Raw genomic sequence first — 22,671 nt, 5'->3', positions numbered from 1 at the left:
AGAGATGGTATCATGATCTCAAGGGCTTGTCTGAGATGGTAATGCCAAAGATTTTAGAGGAGGAGCCTAGTTACTCAGTCTGACCTCAAGTATCTTAAAGCTACTTGTATAATTGAATGGATCTCCCTTGAGCAGATGCCTCAGGAGCCCTTTCCATAGCCAATTAGAAGGCTGTAGTGATGTAATTGGACATCACAATAATCAAAATTCATGATTACCTTGAAACCTCTCAGGAATTGGGGAAATCAGTATCACTTTAAATACTCCTACAGCAGATTCAAATTATGTCATCCTGAGCTAGTATCATGGTCATACCCTCTAAGGCACATCATGCTGCTGCATGACCTAGGCAAGTGGCTGATTTCTCTTCTGAGTCAGCTGAATGCTAATTATATTCTATTATATTTTAAAGAAAAATCCAAGAGTGAAGTTGCACAAGGTCAGTTCTTTGCAGGCAGTAACCTTTGCAAAGGAAGCAAAAAAGGATTTCAACAAAGGCTGCTTCTATTCTCTATCTACCCACAGGGATGTCCAGGTGCAGGAGGGAGCACTTTGTGTACCCTGCTACATGTGGAAACAAAGCAGTGTTGTGCCCCTCTTCAGCGCAGTACTCCAGAGCTGCAAAATTACCCAGAGCCGCAGGGCTTTAGATGACTGACTTGCTGAAGGTAAGACATGTTGGAACAGAACCCTGATCTCCTCTCCTCTTCTAAGACTTAGATTTTTGAATCTGAACCAAACCATACCAAAGTTAAAGGAGAATTCCTATTTATTGTAGTGATCTTCAGAGAAAGGCCTCAGGGCAACCTGAGAGGAAGATGTGGGCATCATGCTGTATGAGATCCTGAGGGGCATGACAGGAAAGGGATTTACTTGAGTAGGAAGAAAGAGTGTTCCCGCTCCTGATTCTGTAGATATAAATCTCATTTGCTCATTGCTGGTTTTATGCACAGTCGCTCCTCAGTTGCTCAAGCAGAACAATGCAGCTGGCAATAGATTTCATTTTATATCTTGCTTGGAAAAAATAACATATGCAAGAACATCTGGAGAGCATGCCCTCCTCCCTCTGGATGTAAAAGAATGACAGAGATGATGGCAGAACCGCTCAGAGGCTTGGCAGCACCCTGCAAAATATCTAATGTTGTCACACTCATTTGTCACGCTGAGCAACTAGATTCTTTCTCAGTAGGCTACATAGGACAGCAACTGTAATATCCTGGCACTTGTAATGAAATATACACTAAAAGCTGAGGGCACTCAGTGCAGAGAAGTCTCCACCTCATTTCTGGCAGTCACTTTCAGTACCGTGCAACAACTGCTTTCAGAGCACCTCTGTGCCTGAGCATTCCCTACACACAAGCAGGAATAAGATAGCAGAAAAAGAATCCAATTTCTTCATCCTCTGTGCATGTTATTGGCTTGACTATATTTCTGTCTAGAAAGAAGTTGTTCCCCACAGTCTCAAAGACGCCTAAAAGCCAACTGCTGCTAGCCCATTCCTTCCCTCCCCCAACACCTCCTCCCTAGGGTTACACTACACTCTCCTGCTCAGTTTTCTGTAGCTCTGTTATGAAGATTTCAAGCAATAAAAGAAAATTGTGTCGATATGCTGTACACTGGAGCTTCAGACCTTTTCTTCAGCAATTACAGTCTGCAGTGCCATCCCATCTCCAAACTTGCGTTACTGGAGCATGGAATTAATTGGCTACAAAGATTCCTCTTGGGGATACTGAGCAGAGATGTGCAACGCCTTGGAAAAAAAAAATAGGTTTCTTACAATGCTGTCAAACAAATATCTCATTACTTCTTTACCTTTGACTTTTTGGGAGTGTATGGCTTAGCTCCAAATGAAAGAGCTGATTTATTTTTAAAGCATGCAATATTAGTATGTACTGAAATAAACTCACCAGAACAATCCGTGCTCTTGTTTCAGGGAACGTGCTCGCAAATGCAACAAGAGGTGCTGATATGACTTACTGCCAGGCTTCACACACTGAAAGGATCCTAGCTGGATTTACACACGCAGTGTGCAGCATCCAGCATTCAAAACAGTTGGTCAACATTTGCCTTTGGAAATGTTTTTCATCACAGTGCTCTGCTGATGTGTTCTTTCTGTCTAGATGTCCCAGTTTAGGTCTGACAAACAAGCACAATGGATATGCACTCCAGCTTCTTTTCAATCTGTTTTTCTTCTGCTTTGAATTTGAATCAGGACATGAACTGGAATAGCAACTATTAGGACAATTTGGCATTTCTAAGGGACAATTTCCAATGAAATAAGCCACCTTAATTTTATTGACCATGGTGGAGGTAAGCTAGTAGTCATGGTTAATGATGAATTTACCCACTGTATCTTCAAAGTTATAACTCCTTCAGATCTGCCCTTGACTCTGTTGTTTCTGTTATGCTAGAAATCTGCCAGACTACTCTATACCTCAGTTTACCCTCCAGTAAATCAAATGCTATGTCACTCAGTGCTATTAGGGTGCAGAAACAGCTTTGCGAACCACTGTAGAAACACACTGTTTTTATTGCCATCTTACTGTAGCTTTAATGAAGTATTCTCTCTTGAAGGGCACTGGAGAGAAAAAAAAAAAAAAAAAAAAAAAATGGAGAGGAAATGGGCAGGGTGGCAGGAACAGCAGAGACTCCAAAACACAGAAACCCGGCACTGCGCTGCTACAGAAGTGGATGAGCCTGGAGGTTTCTGTCACTTCACACTCACAGCTGGGCTCCTGAGACAGGACATCACATGCACATCTGCCTTAGAACAGAAGAAAGAAGAAAGCAGTGGATTCTTGAACTCAGGTTGGTGGCAATAGACCAGGTATCTGTTCTGGTAGTGCACACATAGACCAGAGCTCTCTTGTAAAATCTTGTATGGAAAATCCTAAGGCATGGTTACTTACTATTGAGAATTACTGGTGCTTCATAAGAACAATTTTCCCGTTTTATGACCTCCTTCTGTCTCAACCTACGCTACTGGATTTGACGTCAGCATCACTTCTGTGTAACATTTATTTTACAAAGCAAATATTAAGAGTCATGTTTCTTGCTAAAGTTCATCACCATGGGAAGAAAGTCAGCTAGGTAAACTGGTATGAGTGTGCATATGCCATTACTTTGCGTAGTTGCTTTTGCAGATGTAACTCACTCTGAACAATGGTTCTTACTGCAAGGTATATATGAGATGTACTGAATCTTTCCTGCTCAGTTAATATAGAAAGAAAAGAATTTAATGTATACCAAGCAGATACAAGTGTTAGGAAAGCTTGCCTAGTGATGAAGATGGTGACATTCTGGAGTAGGAGGCAGGAACTGGAGGATGTCCCTCATTTCCCCTGTTGCTTTAGCAAGGATTGGCCAGAGGTGAGAGCGGAGCAACTCATCCTTTCTCAGACAGGGATGGAAAACCTCCCAGATCCTTTGCAGCATTACTTCCTCTGAGACTACAGTGGCTGTAAGTCTTACAGCAGTGTTTTGGTGTTCACTGATGTGGAATAAGCACTAATACAAACACATAGCAAAGAGCTTTGATTGCTTGATTGCCTTTAATCTCTTCCTAATTATCGGTTTCCCTCAGCCTGTGAATGTGTTTTACATTTTGTGCTGGGCGGGAGCCCCGCTCCTCTCCTCCAGCCAGGTTTGGCGTGCTGAATCCCCATCAGAGACATCATGGCTGTAAAGCCCTGTTATTTTCCAAATATCAAGGAGTTCTGAGGCACCAAACATGTCAGTATTGTTCATTAGTGGGAAGATTCCCACGGACGTGTCTCTATCCACACTTAATTACATGATGATCTTCAACCACTAAAAATAACCTAGAATTTCTGTTTCTTTCAGCAGCCCGGGGTACCACCACAACCCATCTATCACACAAGTGTGAAAATTCATACTTTACACATCCCAGAACAGGCCCGGTGTTCATTCCCTCTTTAACCATGAGTCCTTGTTGTCTTAATCCCTGGTGTCTATTTGTAGTCCTTGTACCTATTTGTGGATAAAAGCATGACTGTTTATTTATAGTGAACTTTTTCCAAAGAGTTTTATTTTAAAGCCTGACTAATCTTTGCTGCGCCATGGACTAGGCTGATCTCTAGGTAAATCTTAGCTTAGATAGGTGGTGAGCTGCACAAAGACACCGACTACGTTTTCAATTAATCCTCTTTTATATCCACCCTTAGAAGAAGGTAAGGAAGGCACATAAAGAGCCAGAAGTCATGTAACACTTCTGTGGAACTACAGTGCAGCCGGGAAAGTTGGGGGAAGCCACAAGCATTTAATTGTCTCCTGTTTCTTCTAATGGTATTTTTTAGCAGTTCTACATGTGAATTTATCTGCTCTGCCTGCAATTATCCACTGCATCTCAGAGACAGGAAAAGCCTATATCTACTTGCTCAGATTTTGTTACTTTTATCTTTGCCCCTTCAGCTGGGCTGTTGGAAAAGAGAAGGGCTGCAGGAGAAACACATATCAGTCTGTGGAATGGTAGAGTTTTAGATGGCTCTTCTCTGTCCTTGACCTTGCAGATGCTGAAACAGTGTCCGCTTGCCTTATAGTGGTGGTATTGGCTATTGCAGGAGCTGGGGAGGAGCTAGCAGAAAGGTGAGGGACACCTGGCCATTGTGCAGTGAACAGGTAGGAACTCTCCAGTGTCCGGGAGGTCCCAAAGGCAGAAATGCCTCCTCAAAGCACCACCACAGCAGCCATGTGAGTATGGAGAAGGCCATGATGAGGGCAAATTGCACACTCCCTGTGCCCTGAAGTGAAAACCTAAGCCTTGGATTAACCCTGGCTGAGTAGAGGTTGAGCACCAAATTTGTTTTCCTAATCCAGGCAGGAGAAATGGGTGCTTGTAAAATGGGGGAGCTCTGACAAGAATTTCCCATTCCACTTTCCCAATTTCAGCCTCAAGCCCAGACCCCAGACTGACTTTCTTCAGCAAGAAGAAAGTCTGGGCATTAGCTCCCTGTTGTGCTCAGCTCTGCACACAGTGTAAGCACAAGTCTTCATTTTTCCAAGTAGGGGCTGCATATAAGCAGACACTGCAAAATCAAGCTTGACCTTTTCTGCTTCAAGCTTAAATTAATTTTCCTCTCCTTTCCATTCTGGAGAGGGAAGAAAAAGAATAAAAGTATAAAAAGACACCAGAAACCACATTTTAGTGAGATGATAGTTAGATGTACTATTCAGTTTGAGATACGCATTGAATGCCTGAATAGTAGAACACTTCATAAATGTCTCTAGAAATATTTGAATTAGCTGTAGCACTTTGATCGTTTTGTGGTGTGAATCTGAGACTTTACATCCTCTGGCCAATGACCCCAACACCCCTGTGGGAGAAATCCAGCAAGCAGGGCAGGACTTGGCACTGCCAACCCACAGAGCCCTGTGCTGCCCACTGTCCTGGGGGGTCACTAGGTTTCTGCAGGCTGAAAGACAAGAAATAGGTGTCAGAGAAGGACGGAAAGTAGCAAAAAGCAGCCCTGCTTTTGCTACCATCAGAACTCCTGGGACATGTGGTAATTCTCTATTTTTGTCTCAGCCATGAAGCAATCAATGACTGATGCTGAGCACATCAGAGTCCGAGGCCTTTCCCACTCACCAGCACACAGTTGTATCAGCCAGCTTTCAGGAGATCTGTTACATCCTGCCCTGAGGGATGAATGGTAACAAGCACAGAGCAGGCAAAAATTATGTAGTATTCCTGAGCCATGAGGATTTTCATGAAAGCTTACTTTTATTTTTTCTTACTTTTTTTTTTTTCTTTCTTTTTTTCTGTTTCTTTTCTGGTTGTTGTTGGAGATGATGACGATGTTGTTCCCATCTGATTTGTAATGCTGCTTTTTTTTTTTGTTGTTTTTTTTTGTTTTTTTTTGTTTTCAGTCAGAAGAAGCAGGGAGTTGGCCTTGAATATTCCTGAATCATGATTCCATCTGAGTTTACTCAATAGTTGTATCTGCCAAGCAGAACCCGCCTTCTCATGCTATAGCCCTGAGCATGCTCCACAGGCCAGGCCTGTCCACCCCTGCTGCTTGGCTCTTTTCAGTGCATTATATTTCAGGATCACTCCTTGGCTGTAGTAAATACCCTTCCCACTTTCCACCACTCACTGCACTCTGCAGAAGGAAGGAATAAGAGCAGCTATGGGACAGCAGTGCAGATCACAGAAGCATAAAGTCCTAAAATCACCCAAGTTGGAAGGAATCCATAAGTATCATCGCGTCCAACTTTTGACGAAGAAATGGGAGACAAGCTGATGTTCTCCTTGTTGCTAGGCACACTGATCATGCTGTGCTTCCTGGTGGAAGCACCTCTCAAGACCAGAGGACAACAGGATGCTGCTGCAGAAAGACTGGGTGTTTTCAATATCCATTAGTGCCTTTGGACCTCTCTCCAGGAAAGATCCAGGTGCCCAGTAAGTTGCTAGCCCAATTCCCAGGGAAAGTAGGCTGTGTGCCTTGAGCTATACTGGAATGATTTGTTCAGTCTGTCCAATAAGGGCTTAAGAAACTTATCTTCCATTAAAACCCCTTACAGTTTATGCAACAGACTAATGAATCTTGCCATTAGTACACAAATGCATGTATGCATTTGGATATCTTTTGTCAGTAAATTCAAGCTCCTTTTTCCCATTTTTATTAACCTGACTATTCCAAGCTGTATCTCACAGAGACCAGGCAAATTAATTTCCTTCCTTTCCTGATGGTACCTACGCTGGTCCCAACCTGCAGCAGTGCATCTCAGCTCTTCCTTACTACTTCCACCAAAATCACAGCTTTTCCTTCCCATGGAAATAAAGGCAAAGCCTGGCTCTGCTTTTCATTCCTATAGCAGTGGCTTTGCACAGAAGACTTACTTCTAACAGAAACCTGACAAAAAGCAAGACTCCTGTGCTTTGAGTATTACGTTTTTCCAAGAAGCCTGCTGTGCTGCTGCTGCTTGGCCCAACCTGCTCCCAGCTCTTCTGGCTGATCAAAGTCCGCAGTCCCCTCTGAAATGGGATCGTACTTTTACTTCTGCAAAGCTGCAGAGAAGCACGAACTGGCTGGAACAGCAGCCAAAAAAAAAACTGCCTACTCTTCAGTTTATTGCTTTTCCCAGAAACAATCAAGGTACCTGCCAGGTGTGCCAGCAAAGCAAGGCATCGCGCAGCTCTGATTTCCTGGCTTTATCTTTTTCTAAAGGAATAATAAGAGGCTGTGATGGACAGCCAGGCAGATACTGCTCATGTCTGCTTGGCTGATGGGGTAATAGTATCTGTCCTAGACCATCAGCTTTGCTTTTCAGACCCTGCACACGAAACCTGCCTTTGGTCTTATTCCTGCACATCAAAGCCTAGCTGGAGCATGAAGAGAAGAGAAAAGCAGTGGAAAATCGGCATTAACAAAGGTAACAATAATTGTCAGCATACAGTGACATCTGAACACCCCAGATGTCCCAATAGGTAAAGGTGGGGCTGGAGGGAGAAGAATCCTGTTGACTCATAGACTGTGGACAGTGGAAGTTAATACCCATGTCTTCCTTAAATCAAATTGCAAAAACTTTCTGCCATTCCTTTAACAAAAAAAGTGTCATAGTCAGAATGTAATTCTTACCTGGAAGTACCATTTAAATTCCTTAGTGTGAAAATATTAAGCCAGCCTGAATAACTAAAGAACACTGATACGTGATACGTGAGAAAATCTGATGAGGAGGATCATTTTTTTTAAGTAGCACAAAATCTTACAACACCAGTTATTCAGAATACTGAATGTACTGAAAACCTTTAACCTCCTGCGGTTTTCTTATGACTATGTAGAGAAAAGCAGTATGAAAAAAAATAGCAGGTTTCAGGCACACTTTTTCCATAATTTTGATTTTTATAGCTACCACCTACATTCTAAATAGTGTCAGGAGGCATTTTCTATATAAAATTTATTACAAGCGAGTTTACAATTAGAATTTTGAAACTCAGAGGAAGAGGCTCCCTTTTAAACATAACCTATCCTGCCTGTCAGTTAATGGTTAAATAGGCTGCCAGAGCTGCTTAAGGCTTGAGAGTTAGATGACAAAGCTCCAGGAAAAATATATTAAGAAAACAAAAAAAGCTCTGGCTTACATACTGTACCGTGAGCTCCCAGTGCTCTGGATATCCTGCAGTATTTTCATAATAAAACACATGAAACCACAGTGCACAGCCATAAGTAATAGGATTTTCAATTTTCTACTGCTGAAAAGCATAAATAATTTACTCCTGGATGACAGTATTAGGTTACCATAGTAATGCCTAAGATCTCTATTCACAAAAACATACTTGGGCTGCTTTGAACACTAACAGTGCGTGTCTTGACAAAGGGTAGATGTGTATTCATGAAAGGTGGTGCTGCCCCATAAAACATGCACTCTGCAACTGATCGAGTGATGCATTGTCCCTATAAATTTCAGGCAAGCAGAAGGTCAAGCCTCTGCTGATACAAATTGACAGAAGTGCACAGAAGTCAGCAGAGTGATGACCACTGAACACGAGCAGAAAATAAATCTCACTGTCTGCATCCTCTCCTGCCTGAGGGTAAGTCGCAATAAATACACTTCATTTCCATTTTCTTTCTGCTGGGTTTCATATTCACATTGTAACAGGATCTATTTGTCCCAGTGGGTGTGCATATACCAGTATGTACAACTACCCTCCATACTACATCAGCTCCAGAAGTCCACATCCCATTTTTGCACAGCTCCTTCAACTCCCTGGAACCTCAAAGTAAGTCAGGAGGACTAGTGTGGGATACACAGGTGCTTTGTGCTGCTGCCCAGCACCTCAGAAGGAGGCTCTTGTAGCTTAAGCCATTCTTATCAGCATGAAGCTGTGCTCATTATTAAAAACACATCATTCACTGCTGCATGAATTGCACACATATTCAGCCTTGCTTGGCTAACAGGGCCACTCCTGTATGATGGATGTAGCAGAAGCACTGTGTAATACCACAAGAAGCTTTAGCTTGGAGAGGCAGACTTAATTTCACATAGCAAAGGGCATTGGTGCTGCAGGCAAGTGGAATTGAAGTCCAAGGAAGCTGAGGCAGCCACTGGAACCGGGTGGACTGTAAGACCCCTTCCAACCCAAGCTATTGTGTGATATTACGATTCTATGATCCTGTCATTCTGTGATGAGAATATTTGAGATGAACTGTGTGTATGGTGACAGGGGGAAGCTAAGAGATGACAAATTTCATTCATATTCTTTTATGTAGGGCTGGAATACGACTGTCCAAATGAACAGCACTGTAAGAACTGTTTTAAGAATTGTATTTGCTTCTCTGCAAGGAATTTTAGCTTCCTAGAGAAAGGGTGAAGTTGGAGGGTAGCTCTTTCAGTTCAGACTCCAGCCCTAAAATAACCACAGTCTTACAACTTCAACTTAACTCAGGGCCAGTCTGCCGCCTGGCTGATGCACCGCGGTACTGACTTCTCATGCCCAAACAGTACATGGCAACAGAAACAATTCCCTCTGCTCAGGCTGACCAGCAGGGTTAGTGTGAACCAAAACACATGCTGGTAAACCATAGCTGACAGATAAGGTGCACTAGCGAAGGCAGTCACAACTCCCCTTGAGTGGAGCTGCCATGAAACTCTCCAGCCCATATCTCCTGAGCAACCTCACATCTGCCCACCACCAAATAACCCCCAAGCTGCCTCATGCTCACAAGCTGCTTCAGGTGTGAAACATCTACATCTAACTATACAAAAAGGTGGTATTGATGTTACTATTCTTTGAAGTCCATTTCCAACAAATTCCAGCTCTTTTTGTACATGTTACTTGAAATCCAGGTAAGCAAATGCTTTGGGAGGAACAAATCTTTTACCACATCTTTAAAAAAAAAAAGTGATTCACTGGCACTGATTATGTGAACCACCACTCCCTTTCCCTTCCACTTTGGGGAGCCCCAGAAGACCACAGCCGTAATGTTACAAGTATGTCATGATGTGTTTTACGAAGCAGTAATGTGAATTCTACTTTTTTTAATGTGGTGAGTCTTTGCTGTGCATCTGCTGGTAGAATTGAATTCTGGGTTCATATTTTGCTAAGGCAGGAAGAAATGTGACTCTGTGACTGCTACTCAGAAATAGCACTGTCAATGTATTCCCAAACACAATTTTAATAGCTTACTTTAAAAAAGTCCACTTGCCATCTGTGAGTGCTTCCCTGACAGCCTCATTAGGAAAGTGTCTAGTTGGCTTGTTTTGATTTTCCCAAGCTATCTTTATTTTGTGCTAATTACAGCCTCCCATGCAGCCCTGGTGTGTCCTTATGGTGACATATTAATTACTATGTGGCAACACTTGCTATCAGCAAAAGGCCCTGCAATAGAGGAAGTGGGAATCTTCTGCACTTCACACCAGTGTCCTCAGGCTCTGCCTTTTATTTTCTCTGCACCATTGCTGCTGCTTGCTTTCATGAGTGTCCCACAAATGAGCAGACACAGCTCCATGTCCCTCGTCCTGCTTTGCTCACACTGTGGCACAAGGTTACAACAGAAGGGAACAGGGCAAAGCCTGAAACAAGCAAAGGCCTGTGGCTCTGACACAGCTGAATTACATTTCTAAGATAAGTAACTATGAGTCAAGTTTGTTTTGTGAATAAATCCAGTGGTTTTTATTAGCTGCCAGGCTCAAACTTGCAGAATGTCTCGTGTGCTACCAAGCGGTAGCCAGAAGGGACTGAAGGCAAAGTTGGTTCTCCATCCCCATCTCCTGGCCTCAGCCAGGTGGTCTCAGTGCAGCCAGAGAAAACGAAGCTAGCAAACAAGTGGTGAGTGAGAAGGTGTGATTTTTAGGATGGAAAAACCTCCAACTGTAGGAGCCTAGTGTGATGCAGGCAAATGTATTCATATACACCATGCTGCCTTTTTTACACTTTGAAGATATAGCAGGTACTTCACATTTGCTCTGGGGCAAGTGTTCCTGCTGGAAAATTAGCAGAGTAGCCAGCACAGAGACAATTAGCCAAATAGCTTACTTCACAGAAGGCAAGCCCATACCTTTTCATAATGAGTGTAAGCTTGTTTGTGAGTATCTGTAAAGGACACCCAATGAAAGACTTTCAAATCGACAGATAATCCAACAAAGCTTCAGAATTTATGTGCAGTGTCGCCTATCAGTATCATAAGGAAGTACAGACTTGAGGAAAGACTAGCACACTCCACTGACAATGATGTTGGCCATGCAGATAATAGCCTCATGAAGAAAAAGACTACGCTTGAAATAAAAAACATGCTTCTGTTTTAACTGAGGAGAAACAACTGTCAGAACGTGGGCAATCAGTCAGGGCAGCATGTGCTGACAAACCCCAAAAAACTATGCATGATTGGCCAGGAGAGCTGCAATTACATGTGTACCACCTTCCTCACATTCTTTTTTAATTAAATTTTATTCATTCTTGCAATGAGTAAGCATTAGAAGAGTAATAAATGGGCAGAACACTTACCTTTCACCTGTTAAAACGAGTGCATGGACAGCACTGTGGAAACCTCACAATGCCTTTCTTTCCCCCTGCTTCCCTCTCAAGGAAACATTTAGATCACGAATGAGTTCCAAAAACTAACAAGTCTGATTCTAGTTCTCCTGACTAACCATTGCCACTAGGCTGAAGAAGAAACATGATGAGAAGAGATTGTTTCTACTTTTTATCAACAGAGACTTAAAGCATGGTCAGAAGAGCTAGGAACTAGAACTGTTAAGCTCTCCTTTAGTATTTGATCTGTTCAAAAAATTGAGAGTGAAAAATTTTCAGGTCTAAGGCACATTAGAACATACATAAGATTTTTGTATGGACAAAGCTGTGAGATGCTACATATGAATACTGATGTCCACAAGAATGCAGGTAAAAACATACACACACTTGAGAGACTGTTCTCTAAGCCTGGCAGGGACCACTGAGAAGCAAAGCATAGAGGGCCTGCAGTACAGGCCCATACTGATGGTAAACGTGCTGTAGAAAATTCCCACTTTGGATGAACATCACAGCAAAACAACAACAAAGAAACAAATCCTACAATATAACAGAATTGTTCTGTAGGTAGATGTCACTAGGGGCAAATGCTAATTAGACCATGAAGCGTAACTTTTCATTTTCTCACTTGGAAACACCTAATGCATAATTCCACTGACCTGGAAGGATGTATTTAAAACAAACTTGGCATATTGCCCTGAGATCATGTAGCATGTATGCAATGATTTTGAAACCCACTGAAACACATTTGAGTGGTGTTAGTGATAGGAAATAACAGATAAAGATGGAAACTGGTGTGACCAAGATTGAGCAGAGAAACAAAAGGGGCATCTCTTCTGGGAGAGACACCGGTTCCCTGCCAAATTATGGGCTGAATTCTTTTTGAGGTGGATTTTTAATCAGAATTATCCAACAAAACAGCCTAGTTAATTCACAGTATTTGCTTTTAGAGAAGATATTTACTGTATACTATATATATTTTTCTCATAGTATACCATGAGCCTCATTGTCTGCACTATTATTGTTGGGTTCTTTTACAAAGTTTCTGCTAATTCAGCTGTGAAGTACCTTCTGGCACTTGACAAAATGCATGAATCTCTATGTCACTTTAACACTGACCACTTGAAAATGCCAATAATTTGTGCAGGGCAGGGCCAACCTAGGGGAGCTCAGGTGCAAGCAATACACCTGAGTGACTGGAAGGAGTAGAGCCAGGATCCACCCCTTCCTAGACTTCATTTAAGGGTTGGCAGTGGAGGTGAAGGTTGCTTTTGCTGGAGATCCTTGCCTATCTGAGACCTTTTCCAGGTAAGGATGTTGTTGTTGTTTTTTTTTTTCCCTTTGTTTCTGTATCCATGGCTGTTGCACTTGAGCTTATTCTCGTTTGTTGTAGCCTGGGGCTCTGCTTCCAAAATTACATTGTGCTACAAAGGGGCCTTTTACAGAGTCCAAATGCTTCTTTTTCTGAGAGCTCAGAAGATGAGGGAGAGGTTTTGGTTGTACATAAGTTTTGAGGCCAGTAATATCCAAGCAACTATCATATGTTTCAAAGTATCTCTGTTTTAGTTATACTTTGTAGTGTATCAAATGGGGCAACTTAAAACTAAGCCATGTTTGTCAGCGATGTCTGAGAAACACTTGGCATCTTTGTGGCAGGTCAACACTTGAACACCTAAGTGACTGCATGTTAGCTTGTGTTCCATATAGTATGTGTCTATATGGAAAAAAAAAATGTATTCTGTGTCTCACTAGATGTGTGAACATATTTAAACAAGGAATACCCTTGACTCAATGACTCTTTAGGGTTTGTTTCAAGGATACACACTTCCATTCTTCTATGTTCTGTCATGGATGGGGGAGGGAAAGGATTACTAGCATGTTACCTTGTTTACATAATTTCTTTTTCAACTGATGGACCTTTTTCTGTCTCTTGCTGTTCTGTGCTACTAAGCAGAATCTTAATCAGAAGAGTAACAAATGAGGAAGAACCTACCTGCTAAATCATGAAATAGTACACTCTAAAGTGTTAAAGAAACTATGGGCTTCCAGTATGTTTTGATTTTCCATTTCCCGAGTGCTTTTTATTTACAGTAGTCCATAAAGCAGTGAGTGGCAGGTCAGTGAAAGGTGATAAACTGGTCATCTGCCAAGCAGGATCTTTCCATTCTGACCTTCAGTGTAGACTTGGCACTAGTGTATTTCCTGTCACTGGACAATGTCCTGTCTCTCCTTTAGGTACATATGTTTTGATGCTGAAAAGCCTTGTTTCATGAATCAGCCACCATCAGCAAACACATCAGTTGCACAACAGTGCTAAAAAAATTTTGAGAAACTCAGTCTGATTCTAAAAATAAATAGTTGTTGTCAAGTTTTCAGACAGCAAAGGTTAAACCCGAGCATTGCTGAGGAATTCAACAAACCTGAAGACAGTCCGATACTTTCTTTTCACAGTAACAAACCTCTGCTCAAAGAGGTAAGTTCAGCCCCTCATCTGGCCTCCCCCTGCTCTAGGCAGGCAGCAAAGCAGCAGTAAATATCATCACCCAGAGAGACAAAGTACCAAAACAAGCCAATTTTGTATTAGCTGGCTGAGAGCAGACACAGATCTTAGCTCAGCTCAATCCACAGTTGCAGATTCTCACATGACAGCAAACAAACTTATGCCTTGATTCTCCATTTATAAACATGAGAACTTCTATGCTGTCTCTCATTCCTCTTTTCAGACAAGATAAATTAGGAGGCATTTATTTTCCAGTACCTATAATTTTAGCCCTGAAAGGCACTTTTTTGGCATTCTGGTATGACAGAATTACTAATAGCCAGTTTAGGAAAACAACACCTCCATGTGGCCACTCTCAACATGCCATGGTGTAAAAGGGAGGTTACTGAAACTACCATATTTCCTGGTGACTCTTTATGAGTAGAAGTATAAATTGCAGAGAAACTGTGTGGAAGTAAAATCCTCCTTTCCTTTCTCTTTCCCCTCAGAATAATTGAAGAAGCAGCTACAAGATAGTTAAGATATGGCAGCTACAATCATTTCCTTACACTGCCCAGAAATTACAGGAATACTTCATTTAGAGGATGTTATGTTGTTGCTGCGTACCACAGGGTATAATGAAGGCAGACACAGGATGGTAATTTATCCATTCCCTCTCCTTCTCAGCTGTCAGCCTCGAGGCTGAGTGTGACCTCCAGACCTTGTGGTCCTTTGCTCCCGCTTACTGTGCCTGGCCAATTTGTGTCCCATTCTGACAGGTCTCCATCAGCAGCTCCTGAACAGCTTTCAAATATCACGGAGTCTATGAATGAACTGGTTTCATGCACAGTCTGAATAGCGTGACGCAGACATCTGCTTTGGGAAATCAATTGTACAGATCAATCTCATAAAATCTAGATTGAGTGCTCCAGATACAGGGGAAAATCTCACTGACATAATATTGTTCCTCATGGCTTTATTATGGGCTACATATGCTAGCTTCACAGGATGTTAGGGGTGCGACCCACAGCTCAAAATGGACAGGAACAAAGATCTTGGCATTCAGGCCTTCTTATGACTACATCTTAACCAATCCCTTAAGACAGTATAGTGCATTCTTTTCTGATTTAGACAGTATGTCCAGATTAACTAACACCATTGCTATTTTGAATTAGAAGCATTTCTCTGTACTTTAGTTAATAATACCTACAAATTAAGTTGGTTTCAGACTCCAGCTTACTCATATTCTCCCAGGGATGTCAAAGGTATGTCTGAGGGGGCTCCTCTGCATGCTCTGTGTCCAGGGGAGTCACGTCTCCTGGCATTTTCCAACACAGAACATTGCCATCTGCCTGCTTCAAATCCCCTAAAACGTTGGCTGAGGGATCCTGTGTTGTTCCTTGCTTCCTGTCCTAGATTGCTGAGATATAAATAGCAGCCAGGTGCTAATTAATTCCCATATGCATGCTTGTGTGTGAGTGCGGTGGGCTTTACCCATGTGCACATCTAAGGACAAACATTAGTCGGTTACTTCTAGAAGAGCCATTCTCACACAGATAAGGAGCCAGATGTTTAATTAACAAGACTGCTTCTGCCTTAAAGTCTGCTCTGCTTGTGGTAAACTCTAAGGCCCTGCTTTTGCTGCTCACAAGCAGTTTACGCATGCACACGTGTGCCTCAGGAGCCCTGCAGCAGCTTACCCAGCATGGAGCACTTACCTGAGGGTCCTAGTGACCAGGTGAACCTGCCCTAGAGTTGAGAATGCACTGCACAGAGGCAGCAGTGTGATGTGTATTTGTGCTATATAACTCAGCACTGGAGATGCTTCATTATACTCTTGTACCCCCAGTTAACAGTTACATAGCTTGGGTTATTTTTAGATTAAGGAATACACCATCTTTGATGGCTGATAGTTAAAAATAGCAAATGTTGGCCCTAATTTCCATACTTCAGAAGAAACAGCACTGACCTTTTTTCCTTGGGATGAAAAGCCTGTTGAGAAACAGGTTTTCAAGCTCTGAATGGACCTGACGTGGGGCATGAAAGGTAACCATGTCTTCCTCTGTGCTAGCCCAGGTCATATGTACTCACACTCTGCTGCACTCAAGCTAATTAACCTGGCTAAGAGGCAGTCATTAGCCTGGATACAGTGCTGGGTTAATACAGTTACACCACCTTCAGGATCTAAACTGATCCCTGATAATGTTGCTCCTCGAGGTTGGAAAAGTGCACCTGAGGCTCAGCCAGCACCTCTCGGGGTGCTCACCATGCCCTCTTGCCCCAAGATCCTCCAGTGGGTGCAGGCAGCAGCAGGCTGACATGCAGTGGGTGCCAGACATATTGCATGGACCGCAGGAAGTGCGTCAGAGGCTGAGCCATGTGCGTGACTTGGTTACCTGTGATCTCTCCCGCAGTCTCCATGAGGAAGCAAATCTCCAAGATGAATTACAGAAGGAAAGAGCAAGAAACAGCTGGAAAGGGAAACACTGGGGCTCCTGCCTTGGGGCAGACACAGTCAGCAGGCGTGCAAGCCACACAGTGTGTCTGGAGGAGGCCATCAGTAGGTAGAAGGTATGTTTACTTGTAGGTTTGAAGCAGCTGTGGTAGTAGGGCTAATAGAGATTAACCTGGAGTTGAGATACAGGAACTAAGGACTGCATCTAAATTTGTGGCAAGTTCCAGTTTGAATGGAGGTTTCACTGTTACCCTCTTTAAACCTTCCAGTACCAGACTGGCCATTGTCTCATCTGCAGTTTCTTTACTTGGATACGTCACCAATTATTCTTGCAATGCCAAAAGGATGATTGATTAAATTATTAAATTAAATTTGCCTCAAGTTACCCACTCCAGAAACACTGCCTGCTGCCTTGTTATTGAAGATGTAAGAAGAAAAAGTCAAGATGGAGCGTGACTTTGGAATAACAGCTGCATCCTCCCCCCATCACACAGCAGACAGGCAACCATGCTGGTTACCAGTATGATGGTTACCACCACCAACAACTATTATAACAGAACTGCAGCTATGGAAATCAACACCACAAAATGCACTAACAATTGTTGAGATTGATACAGAAGATGTTCAAAGCTTCCTGGTAACTTTGAAAGCAAAACCAGTGAAGCAGCAGAAGTTCAAATCAGGTATGTATCTGAATGCATCTTGAGAAAAAGAAACCTTTTGCTCCAAACTAAACAGTACTAAAACACAGAAAACTGCCAGAAACCTCTCACACGGCTGCCATCACAGAGTATTTTGGTGAATCTTCAGTGTCTGCAGACTGGGATAGAGGAGTATTATCTAAGAAGATGACACAGAAGCCACGAAGGGCTGGAGATAACAGAATGACAACAGAAAGTGTAGTTATTCATCCAAATTTTAACAGTAAAAAAGTTAAAAGTTGCTGCAGAAATGCAGGACAGCATTATGGAGTTAAAACACACCAATGGGACAGAAAGGGCAGCAAAATCTACCAAATGGATCTGCTGCAGGAGGAGATGGTGTCTAAAACAAAGTAATGAAGCATATACACAAGCGCACACAGCGATATGTGTTTAGATAAGTTTAAATGCCTATAGTAATAGCCTAGTGTTTAACTCGCGTTGAGAAAATAGCAGTAAAGGTCATAGAGCAGAAAGCAGCCTGGAAAACCTATTGATTTTTGGCTTGGTGGTTATATTAACAAAAAAAGGATCAAGGAAGAACTCAGCTGCAGTCACACTTAAATGTTTCTATTTTGTCAAATACAGGGCAAATATTGCTTTGGTCAACCCCAGATGTTTCCTTAATACACAGTGATGCATTTTCCTTCATAGTAGAGTCTCCAATAAGTTCATGTTAGTCTTTTTTTTTTTTTTTTAGCTGCCTTTTTCTTCAGTAGCAGAACAGGTGTGAAACAGAAATGGAAAGAGCAAATATTTCAAAAGCTGAAACCAAGCATTTGTATTTGAGACTTAAAAACTAAATACTTCTAATTTTTCTTATCCCCTTTGTACCTTCCTTTCTTTTAAGCATTGCAATGAATTTGATTTTGTGTTTTTGTGAATTTCATGCCCTTCTCCCAAGGAGCCTGCAATTAGCAGGAGTGTTCCTTAATTATTCTATGTTTTGGTTCCTTTTTGACCTTCCTTGCAAGGGTCCTCAATTTCTATTTGAATGTTAGAATATGGTCTTTGAACCTTGCCTGTTATCTTTCCCAAGCACTGAGACTTGTATTGCAGCTAATTGTCTTAAAGCTTTAAGTACACTTAGAGGCTTTGAAATTAATATAGAAGTAGGATTAAATATATAAAAGCACATTCATTTTTATTGCTTTCATGCCTCTGGAAATAGCATTTTAGCTTAACGAGCTGGAGGCTAAAAGTGTCAAATATTGTATTGACTTGGCCAAAGGGGAGCTTTCATTAGCAGATGGACAATAGCAGAGATGATGGATTTTACAGATCCATCCAGTGTTTTCAAGAACTCATTGAATTAATTGTTCTAAATAGTGGGTATTGCAACATGTTGGGCTGGGAAAGGGAATTAAATCACACAGAACGAAAAGTTATTACATGAGAAGGCAGTGAAAACCGAGTGCTTGCACCTATACATGTTTATTTTGTCCTCATCTCTTACAAAAGCACTCTTGCTGATCAGTTTTATATTCTCATTTCTTTCAGCCTGGTACAACTAAGGAATCTGTTGAAACTCAAATGCCAGTGCACAACAGAAGAAACAAAAGCAGTACCTGCTATTTGGGTCTCCTGAAAATGTTCCTCATTTCCCATGTCATAGGGTGTAATATATAAAATGCATTATTTCTCAACTTAAGCCAAAGAATGGATGACTCATATCAAAATTAGCCCTATGAATGTCAAGTTGGGAAAGCAGGGAATGAAAAATCTGAGGTTCTTCGATGTGATCTTAAAATCTCTGATTTCCAGGAATGCTGAGAGTATTTCTAATAATTGCGCATCACGATATATTAGGCTTCAGGTGAGATTTCGCTGCCTACTAAATGTCGGCATGTGGTGACTACTGGCCACAGGTCACTGCTAGAAGGAATGGATGTCTAGTTTTAAGAAACATGTTATCTTCCATAGAGCTTCATTCTATATCATTGAAATTAGAGATTTGCAATCAACAGCAGTGAAATGAGGCCAGAGCCACAGCTGATATGTCTAATTAATAGGCTACATCCATTCCATCTGTCCTTCAAAATGTGTGAGAAAGAGTATAAAGTAAAACAACTCCATCCTGAGTTGGCACTTCTCAAATCCTCCAGGAAAATAACAGTGAGAGCACTTGGAGGATTTAATCCTCTAAAGTATCCAAACACTTGTGCCAGCACATTTCATCGCGTTTCCATTTTGAGGAGTTTTGTGGGTAAATTACAGAGTAAAAATTCAAATGACAAGAAAACCGTGGGTGTGCTTGTGTACACATAGTGGCAGATCCTGCACACCCACTATCCTATGTGGTGCCTGAACCCTACCAAGAAGCACAAAGCTGGCTTTTCTGACTCAGTAAGGTGAGTTGCATTGTCTCCAAGCTAAGTGTATGGTAAGGGCTGTCAGTCTCCCTTCTGGGCTTTGTCTTGACAATTCAGCAAATGGCTTTAGGGCTCCTGCTCCAAAAGTGCCACAGCCACATGACTGAAATGCTAACCAAGAATAATAAATTCTCAAGTTTCAAATCTGTTCAAAAACTGTTGACAGGTAACACACACACACAGGGTTAGATGCTGGGTGAGGTATTTATTATCTGGGCCTCCCACATTAACTGTATGTTAAACTGATGAACAATTACCTTTTCGTAGCTAGAATAAAACTTGTATAAAATCCATACAATGTGTTGTGGCTAATTTTGAAGAAAATAAATTGAATCATGATAGTTTTAATCATGGGATCATCTAATCTGGTCTTCTAGTGGAAATGCTAAGTCACAGCATGAAAGGTGATTGAGCACCTGGTGGGAAGGCAGGGCCAACCCAGGGGAGCTCAGGTGTATGCAATGTACCTGAGTGACTGGAAGTGGGGGAGCCAGGATCCACTCCTTCTGAGACTCATTTAAAGGTTGGCAGTGGAGGTGAAGGTGTCTCTTGCTGACCTGAGGCCTTTCAAAGGTAAGTGGTTCTTTTCCTTTGTTTCTGTTTGTGGCTGCTGCATTTGGGTTTGTTTTCATTTCTTGTAGCCAAATGCTTTGCCACCCTGCTATTAGCATTCCATGATAGCATTACAGGACTGAATTCACACTGTGTGGTGGAGATGTGGTACAGACTGTATACCTGCCTGTGGAACCATCGCTTCAGAAGCAGTGAAACCTGAGCTGAAGAGAGAGCATCAATGGAAGAAAATAGGAACAGTCAAGCTGTGAGAGGAGGAATAGACCACCAATTGACAGGTTTTGTTTTTTCTTGTTGTTTTTTCCCCCCTCTTAACTGAGTTAACAATAATGGCAAACCTAAAGGGAGGGATCTCTGTAGATTGTACACACCATGTTTGTGACCCCAAACAGAATGGGAACTCTGCCTTCCAGCCATTGCATATTACATAAACACCATTTATATTAAGTGTACATAAAGTTATGAAGCACTTACATCTGCTTCACTAATCGAATCACGATGCTAAGCAATTACCCAGAGCCTCCTGTATTTGCAAACATCATGATGTTTGCAATGTCCTGCCCCCCTTCACTACATTTATTATGTAGCAGAGTCTGCTTATGCATGCATACATGCCTGCCATCTAGGTACCACGTACCCATAGCAGTAACGCCTCTGCTATTTACACCAACCTTCCCTGGACTGTTCTTTGGCAATCTGACCAAAGGGAATGAGGAGCCCATGTCTGTGCTAACAGCCTCCCTGAAACAAGGGTTTTGCACCCAAATACCCACAGCAGGACAAGCTGCTGCCTGGGTAGTTCCCAGCCCTGCCCAGGAGGGCTACCCACACATGGGGCTGAGCTCAGCACCCAAACACCTGCAGCCTCCCTAATTTACAGCCATAGATGCAGTGACAGTGTCTCCTAGTGGCTGCATTCTTAAAGGAGCACATTCAAACTTCATGCCCCAAAACTCACGCTCTTAAAAAGCACACAAAACTGGTGCTAGATTTTTAGAGTACTAAAATATCATCACTCATAGAATATCCCAAGTTGGAAGGGTCACTGATTCCAACCCCTAGCTCCACGTAGGACCACACAAAAATCAGACCCCATGTCCATGCTCTCCTTGAACTCCAGCAGTTCTGGGAAGCCTTTTCTATGCCTACCACCCTGTGTTCAAGAACCTTTTCCTGATTATCCAACCCAACCCAAACTTTTTTACCTACTTGAGTAGGTAACAAGGAAATGACTTTAACACTCAAGGCTCTATATCTGATGATTAAATCACAAGCTAATTTGACAAGCTAAAACCTCTAAGTTATGCAAATATGTTATTTAAAAACTGTAGCAATGCACTGCATTATTTCCTTTTGAAACAGTGACACTGAAGAGAGGTGAGAGCCACAACCTTGGGGGAAGCAAGGTGTGCAGGCAGCATCCATCTCATTTAATCTTTATGTCCTGTTAGATCCTGTAAAAGCAAAGGAAAGCTATAAAGCTTTGCCACCTTCAGATGGAACCAATCAGCCTCTGGAGGTTCTACCTGAGCACTACGCAAAGTGCACAACAGAGAATGTGAACAGATGTTGCTTGGTCTCTGGACTGCAATGCAAGTCCAAAGGAAGTCACTGGGGAAGGTGAATGTGGCAGAGGATGGGATGCTTAGAGAGTGAGCATGAAAACAAGTAGTTCCAAACAGTACCAACAGTAGCTTCCAGCCCTTCTTCCTTGAACCTTCTAGCACCAGCTGAACACCCAAAGTCTGTTCTGCTAAATGAGATGGGTACCAGGCCATTTTGTGACAGCACGACTTTGTAGTCAAGGTAAGCACATCCCTCAGCGAGAGAAAGTGCCAGCAGCTGGAACTGCAGCGAAGCAGATCCACAGCTCCACAGGCCTAACCCTGCCGTATCAGGGGATGTTCCCTTTCTCATTTTCAGGTGATTAGTTTCCCATTGTCCACATTTTCTTTCTTGGAACAGGAAGTTTTGGGCGGAAAATTTCTGTACATGCATAACTTTCCTCAAATTAAGTATTAAAAGAAAAAAAAATGGAAAGGTACAGACAAGAAAATCTTTCCTAGTAAATCCTGGTTCTGAGTAACCACTGCTTTTTATGACCATAATATAGATTTGCCTTCCTCTGTGTGTACATGGGGGCCTTACTATTTGCCATGTGCCCTATCACATCCCTAACACCTCCACTTTGGAGACTACATGTAAACTGCACTGTCATAGGAGAAAATAACACACTGCAAAACTGACTGCGGTTGGAGTTATTCTATCCCAATAAAGCATTGACTGTATGTACCATCAGCCTCACCTAATGCCACCTGAGCATCACAGAGCCGCCAGACACCGTGCTGGCACACACACAGCCCGTCCCACCTCTCACAGGGGTCTCTCAATGTACCTGTGTGTGCCTGAGACACACCACGCTGTGCACAGCAATGGGCACTCTCTGCCACCTGTCTCTTTTCCACTGCACCGGCGTCGATGGAAAGTCTTCCTCGAACAGCCCGGATGGTCCTGAATTTGTTTCCCTGATGGTCCTTACGATGCCTGAGCTCGCCGGCCTTAATGCCAGTACGTAAAGCTTATTTCTCTCCTCAGCTTCTCAC

General features: G+C 42.4%; 1 protein-coding gene and 1 long non-coding RNA gene across 5 annotated transcripts in view; one reads left to right on the top strand and one right to left on the bottom strand.

Moving 5' to 3' along the window:
- LOC107314388 (uncharacterized) overlaps positions 1-22,464 on the top strand; it is a 27,832-nt gene extending 5,368 nt beyond the window's left edge. Inside the window, exons 2-5 of one of the 2 annotated variants that reach the window (XR_014946328.1) lie at positions 526-668; positions 1,934-2,808; positions 5,887-7,392; positions 8,428-22,464. This is a non-coding gene — a long non-coding RNA (uncharacterized LOC107314388). Of the gene's footprint in view, positions 1-525; positions 669-1,933; positions 7,393-8,427 lie in introns of both variants that reach the window. The other variant, XR_014946327.1, reaches the window with a different exon arrangement.
- SLC1A2 (solute carrier family 1 member 2) overlaps positions 1-22,671 on the bottom strand; it is an 82,371-nt gene that overhangs the window by 56,006 nt on the left and 3,694 nt on the right. Inside the window, exon 2 of one of the 3 annotated variants that reach the window (XM_015863578.3) lies at positions 22,464-22,671. The exons of the other annotated variants lie outside the window; for them this stretch is intronic. The gene's annotated coding sequence lies outside the window, so the exon portion shown is untranslated. The remainder of the gene's footprint in view (positions 1-22,463) is intronic. 3 annotated transcript variants of the gene reach the window in all.

The sequence above is a fragment of the Coturnix japonica genome, chromosome 5, assembly GCF_054131305.1.
Source record: "Coturnix japonica strain WE chromosome 5, WE-NBRP24, whole genome shotgun sequence".
NCBI lineage: Eukaryota > Metazoa > Chordata > Aves > Galliformes > Phasianidae > Coturnix > Coturnix japonica.
Note: the sequence above shows the minus strand (reverse complement) of the source record. Positions and strands in the feature narration are given on the sequence as shown.